The sequence below is a fragment of the Muntiacus reevesi genome, chromosome 6 (assembly GCF_963930625.1).
Source record: "Muntiacus reevesi chromosome 6, mMunRee1.1, whole genome shotgun sequence".
In the NCBI taxonomy this organism is placed as follows: domain Eukaryota; kingdom Metazoa; phylum Chordata; class Mammalia; order Artiodactyla; family Cervidae; genus Muntiacus; species Muntiacus reevesi.
Window position 1 is genome coordinate 74,653,118 of NC_089254.1, and position 14,574 is coordinate 74,667,691.

At 41.1% G+C, this 14,574-nt stretch overlaps 1 pseudogene; it reads right to left on the reverse strand.

The window, feature by feature from the left end:
- Positions 1–6,040: 6,040 nt before the first annotated feature.
- On the reverse strand, positions 6,041–6,795 carry LOC136170822 (small ribosomal subunit protein uS9-like; annotated as a pseudogene).
- Positions 6,796–14,574: the final 7,779 nt, after the last annotated feature.

The window sequence follows — 14,574 nt, forward strand, 5'->3', positions numbered from 1 at the left end:
ATATTTCTCACTGGATATATGCCCAGGAAAGGGATTGCAGGATCATTCTTGAAGTGTAGTCCATAAAGTTCCTGCTAACAGATCTGAAAGTCCATTTGTAAAGTTCTTATGGGTAGATAACTCATAATTTCATACATCCTTAACAATTTATTTATAGCTTACTAATGGAGATATTAAAGATAATTAAAATTTCGTGTTCATAGACTAAATTTAGCAAGTTCCCTGGGTTTCTTGAAGATTCTAAATCAGTATTATTCTAAATACATGACCATAACACAAGGCACTGTGGCTATGCAAAGGTCCTACTGTGCATGTACATATAGGTTATAAAAATGCCCAATTTGGGGAGAAATTTCCACTTTGTTGTTAGATTTGCTATCTTGAGTCAGTTGTAATTTTTAATTGGTGCTCTTTTTTGCTTTTTTAAGTATAAATAACTCTTTATTTAACCTCTGCTATTAGTTCATTGTGTTGTGGGTTGTTTGGTTAAAGACACTGGTAAGATATAATTATTTCAATGGAATATTATTCAGCCATTAAAAAGAACAAAATAATATCATTTGCAACTACATGGATGGGGTAGGAATTGTCAACTGAATGAATAAAGACATGGAAAGACAAATATCACATGATATCGCTTATATGTGAAATGTAAAGAAAAGGTACAAACAAACTTATTTACAAAACAGAAGTAATCACAGATGTAGAAAACTCATGGCTACCAGGGGAGAGGAGAGGAGGGGTAAACTGGGAGATTGGGACTGACAAATACACACTATTTTATATAAAATATATAACTAATAAGAACCTGCTATAGAGCACAGGGAACTCTACCCAGTACTCTGCAATGGCCTTACAGGAAAGGAATCTTAAAAAAAAGAGTGAATATATGTATAACTGATTCAATTTGCTGTCCACCTGAAACTAACATAACATTGTAAATCAGCTATAGTCCAATAAAAAAAAAATTCTTGAAAGAATATATATATGTATAACCGAGTCACTTTGCTACCCAGTAGAAAAAAGCACAACGTTGTAAAACACTGTGTGTGCTAAGTTGCTTCAGTCATGTCCAACTTTTTGCGGCCCTATGAACTGCAGCCTGCCAGGCTCTTCTGTCCATGGGATTCTCCAGACAAGGATACTGGAGTGGGTTGCCATGCCCTTCTCCAGGGGATCGTCTCCACCCAGGCATCAAACCCATATCTCCTGTGTTTCCTGCACTGGGTTTGTTACTACTAGTACCACCTGAAAGTGAAAAGTGTTAGTCTCCCAATTGTGTCCAACTCTTTGCAACCCCATGGACTGTAGCCCGTCAGGCTCCTCTGTCCGTGGGATTCTCCAGACAAGAATACTGGAGTGGGTTGCCATTCCCTTCTCCAGGGGATCTTCCTGACCCAAGGATCAAACGCGGTTCTCCTGCATTGCAGGCAGATTCTCTACCATCTGAGCCACCAGGGAAGCCCTCAGATCAATACAATTTTGCAAATTTATTTTTAATTGGAGAATAATTGCTTTATAATATTGCATTGGCTTCTGCCGTACAACATGAGTCGACATGAGTCAGACATAAGTATACATGTGTTCCTCCCTCTTGAACCGCCCCCCACACTCCCCACTGCATCCCACCCCTCTAGGCTGTCACAGAGTCCCACCGCTTTGAGCCCTCTGTGTTATGCAGCCAGGGCCCAGTAGCTGTCTATTTTACATATGGTAATGTATGTTTCTAAGTATTCTCTCAACTCCTCCCACCCTCTCCTTCATCTGCTGTGTCCAAAGTCTGTTCTCTATGTCTGCATCTCTACTCTTGCACTGCAATATTTCTGACTTAAAATTTCTAATTACTGGGCTTTAACACGTGTGTGTACTATGTGTTAAACATGACTCATTCTCTATTACTAAAACATATACAGAAAATGCATTCATGTTTTGTTTCGTGTGCTCCCTCTGTATTTGTGCTGTTTATACTACTAAGGTACTTATAATGAAACTACTGGGCTATTTTTTAAGTTTATAGAGCATAATATCATACTATAAAACTGTGATAGAAGCTAATCCTTTTCTCCTATAAAGTAAATAAGAAACAACTTGTAGGTGCTTCTAGCAAGTTTATTTATGCAGTTTAGCTCTCTCTCATGCTTTGGGCTTCCCAGATGGCGCTAGTGGTAAAGAACTTGCCTGCCAACACAGGAAATATAAAAGGCGTGGGTTTGATCGCTGGGTTAGGAAGATTCCATGGAGGAGAGCATGGCAACCCACTCCAGTATTCTTGCCTAGAGAATCCCATGGACAGAAGAGCCTGGCAGGCTACAGTTCATAGGGTTGCAAGAGTGGGACACGACTGAAGTGACTTAGCCTGCATGCACTGTTTTGTTATCCCAAAAGTTGTTTTCCACTAAAATAGAAGGGGAGGTGATGGAGCTGGGCGCGGGGAGGAGGGGAGTGTGGGGGAGAAAAGAGAGTCATAAATCACTGAAATCATACTGCTGTCCTGAATGAATCACTCTGTGTGGATTCCAGATAACTCAACTCCCAATGTACATGGAGAAGCTTCCAAAATATTTTTGCCCCAAATCTTATAAACAAGCTGTAAGCAAATATGTGGGGCTCCGTTGCCCTGCAAACAGAATCTCCTGACTCTCCTGGCTGGTCCTCTGAACACGCAGAGGAGAATTTACTCTGGGATCATTTTAATCAGCCTGAGGTTCTCTGCTGGCCAAAGGAGTGTAAGAATTTACATTCCCCAGAATGTGCTGTCTGTCCTCAGCTGAGCTGCTCCACTCAGCTTCCTCCCCACCCCCAGGGTGGAGGCTTTTTCTAATCCCCTCTCTCTTCTTTCCAGATGGCTGGTCAGGCCCCTCTCAGACACGCTCACTCCCTCCTACAGCCCTTAGCCTGATGCTCTGGGCCTAGTTTCTACCTCCCTGCCTTGCCTCTTTATATGGATATAAACAAATCTTTCTCTCTTTAATTCGTGATCTTAACTTCAGTCTGTATGCTGCCCTTAAGATTTTTCCTAGAAATTCCATGGAGGAGGAGTATAATTGCTTTTCACACTTGCCCCAGAAGGTCTGTTTCCTGGGCAGAGCTTCCAGAACATTCCTTGGAGGCATTGTTTTTGGTTGGGACTGGTGCTAAACAGGTGAACCTCCCAGGCCTGCAGCTGATTGTCTCATGATGGAAATACTTGCATATGCAGAAGTTGGTGCTACTCAATGAACTCTTTATCTCTGAGTTCAGCATACAACTTCTGTGTACAACTGCAAGGTACAACTGCTCTCTTCCCTGTATTTCTGTTGAGTTTCAGGAAGTGATGTAGAAAAATGTGGCGGAGAAGCACCCCCACAGAGTGACGTGATGATTGCCTAGCTTTCTGGTTGGCTCTGAGTCAGGAGTCACAGAGTGAGGAAACCAGCAGGAGAGATGAAATGCTTTGTCTTCTTAACCTCCATCAATTTTTCAAGCAAGAATGTTGTGTTTCAACAAGGTGATGAGTGGATAAGCGACCAACCTTTATTCTCAAGTCCATCTCTATTAGCCTTATAGGTTGTGAAAATTCCTGAAAGATTCTACCAGGCTAATTTCTTTTCTGAAGTATATATGTGTGTGTGTGTGTACCATTTTAGAAATTCTAGTGATAAATTAGAAAGGATCAAACAATGTCACTGTCATTTTGAAAAAGTATATTTAATAAAGTATTTAAGTTGAAAGCAGGAACATCCAGTTTCAAAAGACATCTTTGAGTGTCTTCTCCCACAGTTCTATTACAATGACAAGAGAAAAAAAAAAAATAAAGCAGCTCTGAAAACCAAGGATCACAGTTAATATTTTGGAAAAGTCTTGCAGTTCAGTTCAGTTCAGTTGCTCAGACATGTCTAACTCTTTGCAACCCCATGGACTGCATCATGCCAGACCTCCCTGTCCTTCACCATCTCCCAGAGTTTGCTTAAACTCATGTCCATTGAGTCAGTGATGCCATCAACCACCTCATCCTCTGTCATCCCCTTCTCCTGCTGCCTTCAATCTTTCCCAGCATCAGGGTCTTTTCCAATGAGTCAGTTCTTCGCATCTGGTGACCAAAGTATTGGAGTTTCAGCTTCAACATCAGTCCTTCCAATGAACACCCAGGACTGATTTCCTTTAGGGTGGACTGGTTGGATCTCCTTGCAGTCCAAGGGACTCTCAACAGTCTTCTCCAATACCACAGTTCAAAAGAATCAGTTCTTTGGCACTCAGCTATGTTTATAGCCCAACTCTCACATCCATACATGCCTACTGGAAAAACCATAGCTTTGATTGATTAGATGGACCTTTGTCGGCAAAGTAATGTCTATAGTTTTTAATATGCTGTCTATGTTGGTCATAGCTTTTCTTCCAAGGAGCAAGCGTCTTAATTTTAATTAAAAGTCTTGCAGGTATTGCTAAAACTACTAGCAAGCATATTTAGTAGAACTGGATAGAGAACTTGTTTCTACAGGCTTTACCTTTTGAAATATAAAGTCCCATTCTCATAGTTGGTAGGAAGAAGTTTAAAATTTCCCCCATGACCTGCTCCTAGCTGGGACATCCATGGCCTACAACTGGGGAAAAGGAAAAAGGAAATCTGTACAGTATCATTGTGAAGATAGTGATTTATGACAGAAATGCTTCTGTTTTGACCATGTCCATTCTGTGCCTGACTCCTACTAGCGTTCTCTTTCTGTGTGTGTGCAGAAGTTCCAATTCACTCAGAAGAGGGATTGTTTCCCGGACAGAGTTTCCTGTCCATTTGGAAGAACCATTGTCTTAAATGACTCTGGTACTAAGTTGGAAGAGTGACACAGTCCTAAGACTGATCCGCTGCTCATTTGAATGACAGCCATATACAAAAACCTATCCTGTGAAGTGGACTTTTCCTTTCTCTGTGCTAAGCTCAAGTGAAAATAGAAGAGAACAAATTTTATCCACAGGTAGGTAGACAACAAGATCTCAAAGACCCTGTACCCTGGACTGAGAGATCTTCATGCATGTACCTATTGCAGAAGCCTCCTTTAGATAAAATGAAAAGGTTTCCGTAGGTCTAAGAAAACTAAGCAGAGAATAAATGAATGAATATTCCCCTTGATTCTAGAAGAAAAGAACAAGTAAATGTCTATAAGAAAGGAAATGACAGCATTGACCTGTCCTATAGCTTTCCATTGGGGAGGAGTCTGCATGGACTCAAGAGCAACTGTGTGGGACCAAGGATCTGGCTGAGTCTCACATTATTAAAGGATAATTAAAGAAAAAACAAACACACAGTGGCACAGAATGGAGAAAATGCACAGGGAACTGCAAGGGAAAAGAGTATTTTTATCTGCAAGTTTTAAAGGCACAGTTCACCTCTGAAAACTATTTTTGACAGGAAACACAAGACATTTCAAAAAAGGGTTTCTTGGTATTCTCAATAAGACAGGAATTTACAGCTCCTGAGAAAGAGCAAATAGGCTTATATTCTTTGAAAGATCAAAGATAAAGAAGAGATGCAAAAACAACAGCCCAAGGAACAAGCTAAGGGATAAACTGAAACTAAAGCAAAGCTAATTTTGAAAAAGTACCAAGTAATGAAATTAAAACACTAATGGCAGAATTAAGGGTAGTTTTAATTCTATTATTCAGAATTTTCTGCAATTTTTAAAGCATTTTCTCATAAATAGGAAAAATAAAAATAATTAATAAGGCTACTGTGTTTTAATTATAAACAGCAATATAATAATGTAATAGAAAACTTAAAAGTAAAAAATATGTATAACTCACCCCTCTTTTTATCATTATGTGAACTCTCTTCCTTATTTCTTTCATACTTATATTTTACATATTTTAATCATGCTATAAATACTCGTTTCAATTTATGTTGTTTAGGGACTTCTGTTCATTTTCAGTTTTGCTGTATAATCTTCATGAGTGTTCAATTAATAGTGGCAAAACATCTCACCCAAAAGCTTTTTGTAAATATGCTCAATGACTCTCCTATTGATGGACATTTAAATGACTCAAAGTTTTAAAATATGAATGATGTTCAAATAAACGATTTTGTATAGTCAGTCTTTTTTTTTTTTTTTAGTTCCTGAAACCTTAAATCCCACAACATTTATTATAAAGGTGCTATACAGGGAAACCCTGATCTTCATGATGGGCTTATCGGTAGGATTTCTGGTAGCGGGGATGGGCACCAGGACCTCCAAACTTTTTGGATTCACAGCGACGGGGATGGGCTTCCAGCAGGGTCCGGTCGTACTGGATGAGGATGTCCTCTTGGAAGCCTCACCCACATATTTCTGGTAATAGGCCACCAAGGCTTTGGAGATGGACTGGCGGATGGCGTAAATCTGGGCTACGTGACCACCACCCTTCACTCGAACGCGGATGTTCACACCAGCAAATCGCTCTTTGCCCAGGAACAGAACAGGTTCCAGTAACTTGTATTGCAGCGTGCGCGGTTCGATCATCTCCAGGGGTCGTCCGTTCACCTTGATGAGGCCGTTACCTCGTTTGCAGTGCGCCGCGGCGGTGGCCGTCTTCTTGCGTCCGAAGACTTGGACCAACTGCAGAGGGCCCTTGGACGGCATGGCAGCAGACGTAGAAAAGAGACCCTCACCGCGCGGCGCCGCAACCGGAAAAAAAGCTGTAGTCAGTCTTTTAATTCTTTATATTAGTTTTGTAATTTAGATTCCATGCAGTAATTATTGTCCTTCTTACTTTTAACAATGACTCTTCTAAATTAGGTATTATTATCATCTTCATCTTAGTGGAAGAGAAAATTCAGTCTTAGAAAAGGTATGCACCTTGCCCAAGTCTCACCATTGATGCGTAGTGGAACTGTGTTCACATGAGGCCGTCTGCAGGGGCAGTTCACACTGCCACAGTTCTTTTCAAAGCAGGTTCTTTGGAGATTAACATTGTTAACAGTTCCTATTTCATGGCACTTTTTAACAGCAATTGGATATTTATATTACATTTTTGATGATTTAATAAGTAAGGGTCAGATGGAGGAGAAAATACCAAATTTTTCTCCTGATCTTGGCATCCTATGAAGTGGTATTCTTTTCTTTGCTGATTATAAAGATATCTAAGAAGGTAGTTTTCCCAGATGGAGCTAGTGGTAAAGAACCTGCCTATCAATGCGGGTTTGATCCCTGGATTGAGAAGATTCCCTGGAGGAGGGCATGGCAACCCATTCCAGTATTTTACCTGGAGAATCCCGTGGACAGAGGAGCCTGGTGGGCTACAGTCCATGCGGTCATAAAGAGCTCAACATCAATGAAGCAACTTAGCACACACACAAGAAGATTGTCTAAATGCAGAGCAGTGCCTTCAAATGATGAATAACTAGACTCATTCTAACTCATACTGTAAGCTCATGTAAGCAGGAGCTATTCAACACAGATCAGAAACAAAAACAAATTCTTGCAAGAATAAATTAATGCACTAAAATTAATCTATATAACAGGTGGATGTCATATTCTAGATATAATGTACTAATACTAAAAAGCCTCTTCAAAAGGTCCTAGAAAAGAAACCCTGTTGATTCATTGGACAGGGGTTTTGACATGAAAGTCAGAACTCAAAACTGCAGATTTCCACACAACAATAATCTTAACAGCTCTAACAATCTTGCCTTGTATAAAAATTGTAGGGCTTCCTTGGTGGTCAAGTGGTTAAGAATCCACCTAGTAATGGAGGGGACACATGTTCGATCCCTGGTGCTGGAAGATCCCAGATGCTGCGGGGCACCTGAGCCTGCGAACTGCAATTACTGAGTCTGCATGCTCTAAAGCAAGAAGAGAAGCCACTGCAATGAGAAACCCTTGCACTGCAGTAGCCCCCGCTCACCGCAGCTAGAGAAAGCCAGTGTGCAGCAACAAAGACCCAGTGTAGCCATAAATACATAAATAAATAAAAAGCAAATAAAATATTTTAATTGTATTCCTAAGGGGAAGAGGACAATTACCAAAATAAACACCAAGAGAATAAGAAATAAAGTAGCCTGCTTATATCTATATAACATCCAGATTGCAAAATAATGTGTTTCACTCCGAAGTACTTGATTTCTGATTGTAAAGACCACAGATGGCTACAGTAGTTTATATTTGCCACATGAATGACAGCTTTTTATATTTTGGTTTGGGGATACTTGTCAAAGGGGCTTCCCAGGTGGTGCTGGTGGTAAAGAACCTGCCTGCCAATGTAGGAGACATAAGAGATGCAGGTTCGATCCCTGGATCAGAAAGATTCCCTGGAGGAGGACACAGCAATCCACTTAAGTATCATTTCCTGCAGAATTCCCTGAAAAGAGGAGCCTGGCAGGCTACAGACCATAGGGCCATGGATCCCATTTGTTCCACACCTGCCTTTCTACTAGGACTCCCATCCTCACCAATGAAAATCTCATGGAAACCTTGGATGGAACAGATAGAAGATGGGGCCAAGCTGCATGTAAACAAGGGCCTGATGGAGTCAGGATGAGCACAAAGAACCTCCCGTGAAAATGACAAATCAAGCAGAGGTGACCCTGCTCAGCACCCTTAACATCTCCATGTCGGTAAACATGCACCTTGGACTTCTGTCTCCCAAGACTTCAAACTGCCTTACCAATTCCAAATGATAGGCAATTTGCTTGGGATCCAATATTTTCTATCCACATGCTCCCTTGACTTGATGCTTCAAGTCTTCCCAAGATCCCACACCCACTCCTCACCCTACTCCTTCAGGAAACAGCCTTACCTACTCAGCCTTACCTATTCCCACACCAAACACAGGCTAAGAGAAGTAAAAGCTCGGTCTAAAGCCTTTGGTCTCTGATGATCTTAGCATGGAGGGTCTGAGAATCAGAGTAACGTAGAGGATAAGTCTTGAGCAGAATAAGGAAAACCAAAGGGTTAAAAGAAGTCAGAATTTTAGAGACCAGTAGAGAACCCAAGAGATTGATGAAATCTTTATTAAAGTTGACTGCACACCAGTAAGTTTGGGCACTTATTCTGAAATGAACACAGAAGGCCTTGCAAAAATACAAGTGCCAAATGACCAATAACCACATGAAGAAACTCACAACATCACTAATCATGAGAAAAATGAAAATTGAAAGCACAATAAGAAGAGTTTGGAGAAAAGGGAACAGTCCTACACTGTTGGTAGGAACATAAATGAGTACAGCCACTATGGAGTATAGTATGAAGTTCCTTAAAAGTCTAAAACTATAGTTACCATATGATGGGACAATCCCACTCTTCAGACAAGATGAAAACTCAAATTTTAAAAGATGCATGCACCCCAGTTCTCACAAGAGCACTATTGACAACAGCCAAAGTATGGAAGCAACCTAAGTGTCCAGGATGGATGAATGGATAAAGAAGAATATGGTACATACATACAATGGACTATTACTCATCCATAAGAAATAATAAAATGCCACTTGCAACAACATGCATGGATCTAGAGATTATTTTTTTAAAAACCACAATGAGGTATCACCTCATAGCCATGAGGATGGCTACTATTTTAAAACAAAGCAAAACTAAAAGGAAAATAACAAGCATTGATGTGTTGGCAAGGATGTGGAGAAACAAGAACCCTTGTATGCCACTTGTGAGAATGTAAAAATGGGGCAGCTGCTGTGAAAACAGTACAGTAATTCCTCAGATAGTTAAAAATAGAATTAGCATATGATCCAGTAATTCTACTTCAGAGTGATAGGCAAGAAGTTAGCTGAGAGCAAGAAGGCGCTCCTTCGGCTAACTGTCCAATAGCCACCTAATCCCACCAAGCAATTTGCCAGCCCAACTCCTAATATACCTATCAGTACTCCAAATATAGTTAAGGGGCCCTAAACATTGCCCCCCCAACCACCCACTGGTGGGACTTCCCTATTCTAGCGCATGTGTACATGTCACACTCTCCTGTACTAAAGTGACCTTTGACTCATTAACTGTCTATAAATATTCTATGAAATTCTCTTGTTCAGGCACTCAGTCATGTCCAACTCTTTGCAACCCCATGGACTGCAGCAAGCCAAGTTCTCCTGTTCTTCATCATTTCTTGGAGCTTGCTCAAACTCATGCCCATCGAGTCAGTGATGCTATCCAACCATCTCATCTTCTATCGTCCCCTTCTCCTTCTGCATCTCCTTCTCCTTTCTAAGCATCAGGGTCTTTTCTAATGAGTCAGCTCTTCGCATCAGGTGGCCAAATTATTGGAGCTTCAGCTTCAGCAATGGAGCTTCTGTGAATACATACATCTAATTATAACAGACTGAATTATGGGAAGGATATGCATGTAGAGTATCTTGTTGTATAACCTGCAGCTGTCAAGCAAAGCTGTGAATCAATGACCCTCCTGGATTATGCAAATGACCCTGCCTTAAAAACTCTGTACCCCAGCCCCCCGAGGCCATTTGTCTCCCTTGGCATGGCCCACCTTTCTTTTGAGGTGTTCTCTTGGTTCTTTGGCTGCAAAGAATATATTTTTCTGGGGTCCAAAATCACTGCAGATGGTGACTGCAGCCATGAAATGAAAAGATGCTTATTCCTTGGAAGGAAAGTTATGACCAACCTAGACAGCATATTAAAAAGCAGAGACATTACTTTGTCAACATAGGTCCATTTAGTCAAGGCTATGGTTTTTTCCAGTAGTCATGTATGGATGTGACAGTTGGACTATAAAGAAAGCTGAGCGCAGAAGAATTGATGCTTTTGAACTGCAGTGTTGGAGAAGACTCTTGAGAGTCCCTGGGCCTGCAAGGAGATCCAACCAGTCCATCCTAAAGGAGATCATTCCTGGGTGTTCATTGGAAGGACTGATGCTGAAGCTGAAACTTCAGTACTTTGGCCACCTGATGCAAAGAGCTGACTCATTTGAAAAGACCCTAATGCTGGGAAAGCTTGACGGCAGAAGGAGAAGGGGACAACAGAGGATGAGATGGTTGGATGGCATCACCGACTCAATGGACATGGGTTTGGGTGGACCCCTGGAGCTGGTGATGGACAGGGAGCCCTGGTGTGCTGCAGTTCATGGGGTTGCAAAGAGTTGGACACGGACTGAGCGACTGAACTGATCTTGGTTCTTTGTGTGGGCTCAGGGCTCAGTCGTGTCCAACTCTTTGTGTCCTGTTCTTTCTTTCCTTGTTGTAATAAATTGCCTTGCAATGGGTAAGACCTTAGATTCTTCTCGGTGTCCTAACCAAGAACCGAGGCCCACAGAAGGAAGAGTCTGCAGACTCTCTTTCCATTAACAAGGGTATATACCCCAAGGAAGTGAAAGCAAGGATTCAAGGAGATACTTGCCAAAGAAACCCAAGAGTCCATCAACATATGAATGAATAATGAAAAATATGATATGTACATACAATGAAATATTATTCAGCCTTAAAAAGGAAGGAAATCCTGACATATGCCCCAACATGGGTAAACCTTGAGGACTTTGTGTGCGTGCGTGCTGTCACTTCACTCGTGTCTGACTCTCTGTGACCCCATGGACTGTAGCCCAATAGGTTTCTCTGTCCATGGATTTTCTAGGCAAGGATACTGGAGTGGGTTGCCATGCCCTCCTCCAGGGGATCTTCCTGACCCAGAGATCAAACTGGATCTGTGTCTCCTGCATTGCAGGTGGATTCTTTACCACTGTGCCACTGGGGAACCCCTTGAGGACTTTATGCTCAGTGAAATAAGTCAGTCACAAGAAGACAAATGTTACATGATTCCATTTATATGAAATATCCAAGGTAGATAAAATCACAGAAAGTAAGAATGTGATTCCCGGGACTGAGGGGAGAGGAAATGGGGAGTTACCAGTTAATAGGCACAGTTTCAATTTTGCAAGATGAAAAAGTCCTAGAGATTGGCTGCATGACAGTATGAATATTCTTGATGTTATGCAACTATGCACTTAAATAATTAAAATGGTAATAGTGCTAGTGCTGAGTCACTTCAGTTGTGTTTGACTCTTTGCAGTCTTATGGACTCTAACCTGCCATGCTCCTCTGTCCATAGGATTTTCCAGGCAAGAATACTAAAATGGTAATAAATACATTAAAATGAATAAATAAGTATACAGAGAACATGTATTGCACATGCACTATATACCAGTCTCTGTGCCAATGAACTTTAGATTCTATGCAGGAAAGCATCTTGAAATACAAATGTCTGTTCTTTGCTTTTTTTCTCCTCCTAGTTCAGCTCCCACAGAACCAGAAGGAGAAGGAGGGCAGTTTAAACACAGAGAGAAAGAAATAGTCAGTGTTCAGTGTTTTAACTTCCAAAATAAGCTCTTGATCCCAGATCCATCTGAAACAAAACTTTTAAGAGCCAAAGTTTTTGATATGCAAGAGGAAGGTTTTTAAGAGAAGAAAAGGCTATTAAGAAGCAAAAAGAGAAGGCCTGAGAGGAAGGAGGGCAGAGGAAGTTGCCAGAAGCTGGGCTTGAAAAGAAGATGGCGGGAGACCAGGCTCCCACGCTGTATCCCACCCCCCAGGCTGACAGAGTAGCTGCAGGTCAACCAGACTCCAGAGCTGGAACGTTCTGCCACAGGAGTAGAATGAGGCCGGAAGGGGATGAGCTGAGGCCCTTAGACCACTATGACCCAGTACTGAGTGTGGAAGACCATGAGCTGAGAGTGGGTAACTCATGCCACCAGGAGACAGCTCATCCAAGCTGCACACCTGTGGCCTGGTCCCAGAGTCCCATACCACCTGCCTCATTGACAGCCCCTCCTCAGGAGGTACCGTCCTGGAATGGTTGAAAGAGAGCTTGACCCCTTCACCCGCGTGTGACTGTGGGCACATTACAACCTGTAGGTCTTAGAAGCAGAGATGATTCTTGTGCACATGAGTTCCGAGGGGCTGTTCTCCAGCAAAAGCTGGAAGAAGTGAGGGAAGCAGAGGAGAAGGAGGTCAGGGAAGATGGGCAAAGATGTGAGTGCAGCTGCCATACAGCCTTGAGAGACTTCTCACCTGAGAGGAATTCCACACAAGCACGACAAAGGAAATGGCAGCAAGGCAAGTTTTAGGAACTGAATAGCTTAGAATGTACTGGAATTAAAGAAAGACATGCACCTGCCTAGAATGTATGCATTGTGTGTCCAGAACATCTACAAACCAACTGATCTGGGTGAAATTACAGATTTTCAAAGATAACAATAAAGTGTCAAAATCTAACAGAGAAGAGAAACCAATTACCCACAAAAAACAGCGCTTACCAAGACAGCAGGTTTCTTACAAGCAGCAACTAAGGCCAAAAGTCTAAGAAGTCTTACTCTTAAAGTGTCAGGAAGAAGAGGAGGAGGAAGAAGCAGGAGGAGAAGGGGAAGAAGAGGAGGAGGAAGAATAGGAGGAGGAGGAAGAGGGGTAGAAGGGAGCTACTGACCTAGAATTCTACACTTCACAAAACTATTACTGAGTTAGAACAAAATAAAGTCATTTTCAGTTGTTCAAAAGCAAACAGATTACTATCAACAGACCAACACCCAAAAAAGTGCAGATGGAAGAAACTTAGCAAGGAGAAAAATATAAGGAAGGAATGTGATGTAGGAAGGAATGAGAGTCCAGAAATATATCCTTACATTTTTGGTTACTCAGTACTCAACAAAGATACTGAGACACTTCAAAAGGGAAACGGTATTCTTTCAGTAATTCTTGCCATTTTTGCAATTGGCGTTGCAGTAATTAAACAGCCACATATACAATGATAAACTCAGACACTCACCTCACATTACATATATGAAATTAATCCAAAATAGATTAAAAATCTAAATCTAAGAACTACATAGAATTTGTCAGAGAACTCTTAAGTAATAATATTTGAGAAACTTAGGATGGACAAAGAATTCTTAGATAGGACACCAAAGCATAATATAAAAGAAAAAACTTATAAATTAGATCTTATCAAAATTAAGCACTTTTGTGCTCCAGCAGATAGAAAAGACAAGATAAGTGACAGATTGGGAAGATAGTTCTAAATTGTATATTTCATAAAAGACTTGCATCTGGAATATATAAAGAACTCATAACTCATTAAAAAGACAATTCAATTAAAAAGGGCCAAAAGATTTTAATACACCTTTCATTTAAAAGATATGTAAGGAATATAAAGCATATGAAAACATGCTCACAGGCATTAGTCACCAGGGAAATGCAATGGATACATATGATACCACTGCACACTCATTATAAAAAGACAATATCAAGTGTTAGTGAGGAACCCTAACTAGAACCCTCATATGTTGCTGGTCATAATGTAAAATGGTATGACCACTTTGAAGAAGAGTTCACTAGTTTCTTAAAAAGTCAAACATTACTGTGAGGAATTCCCTCACAGTTCAGTAGTTGGGATCCCACACAGTTAGTGTGTGAAGGTACAGTGTTTAATCCCTCGGTTGGGAAACTTAGATCCCACAAACCAGGCAATGAAGCCAAAAAAAAAAAAAAAAAAAAAATGACTTACTATACAATGCTGCAATTTCACCTCTAGAAATCTGTTCAAAGAAATGAAAACATATATCCACATGAAGACATGCCTGTGAGCACAGCATCATTTATCACAGCTGCAAACTGGAACAAGACCATCA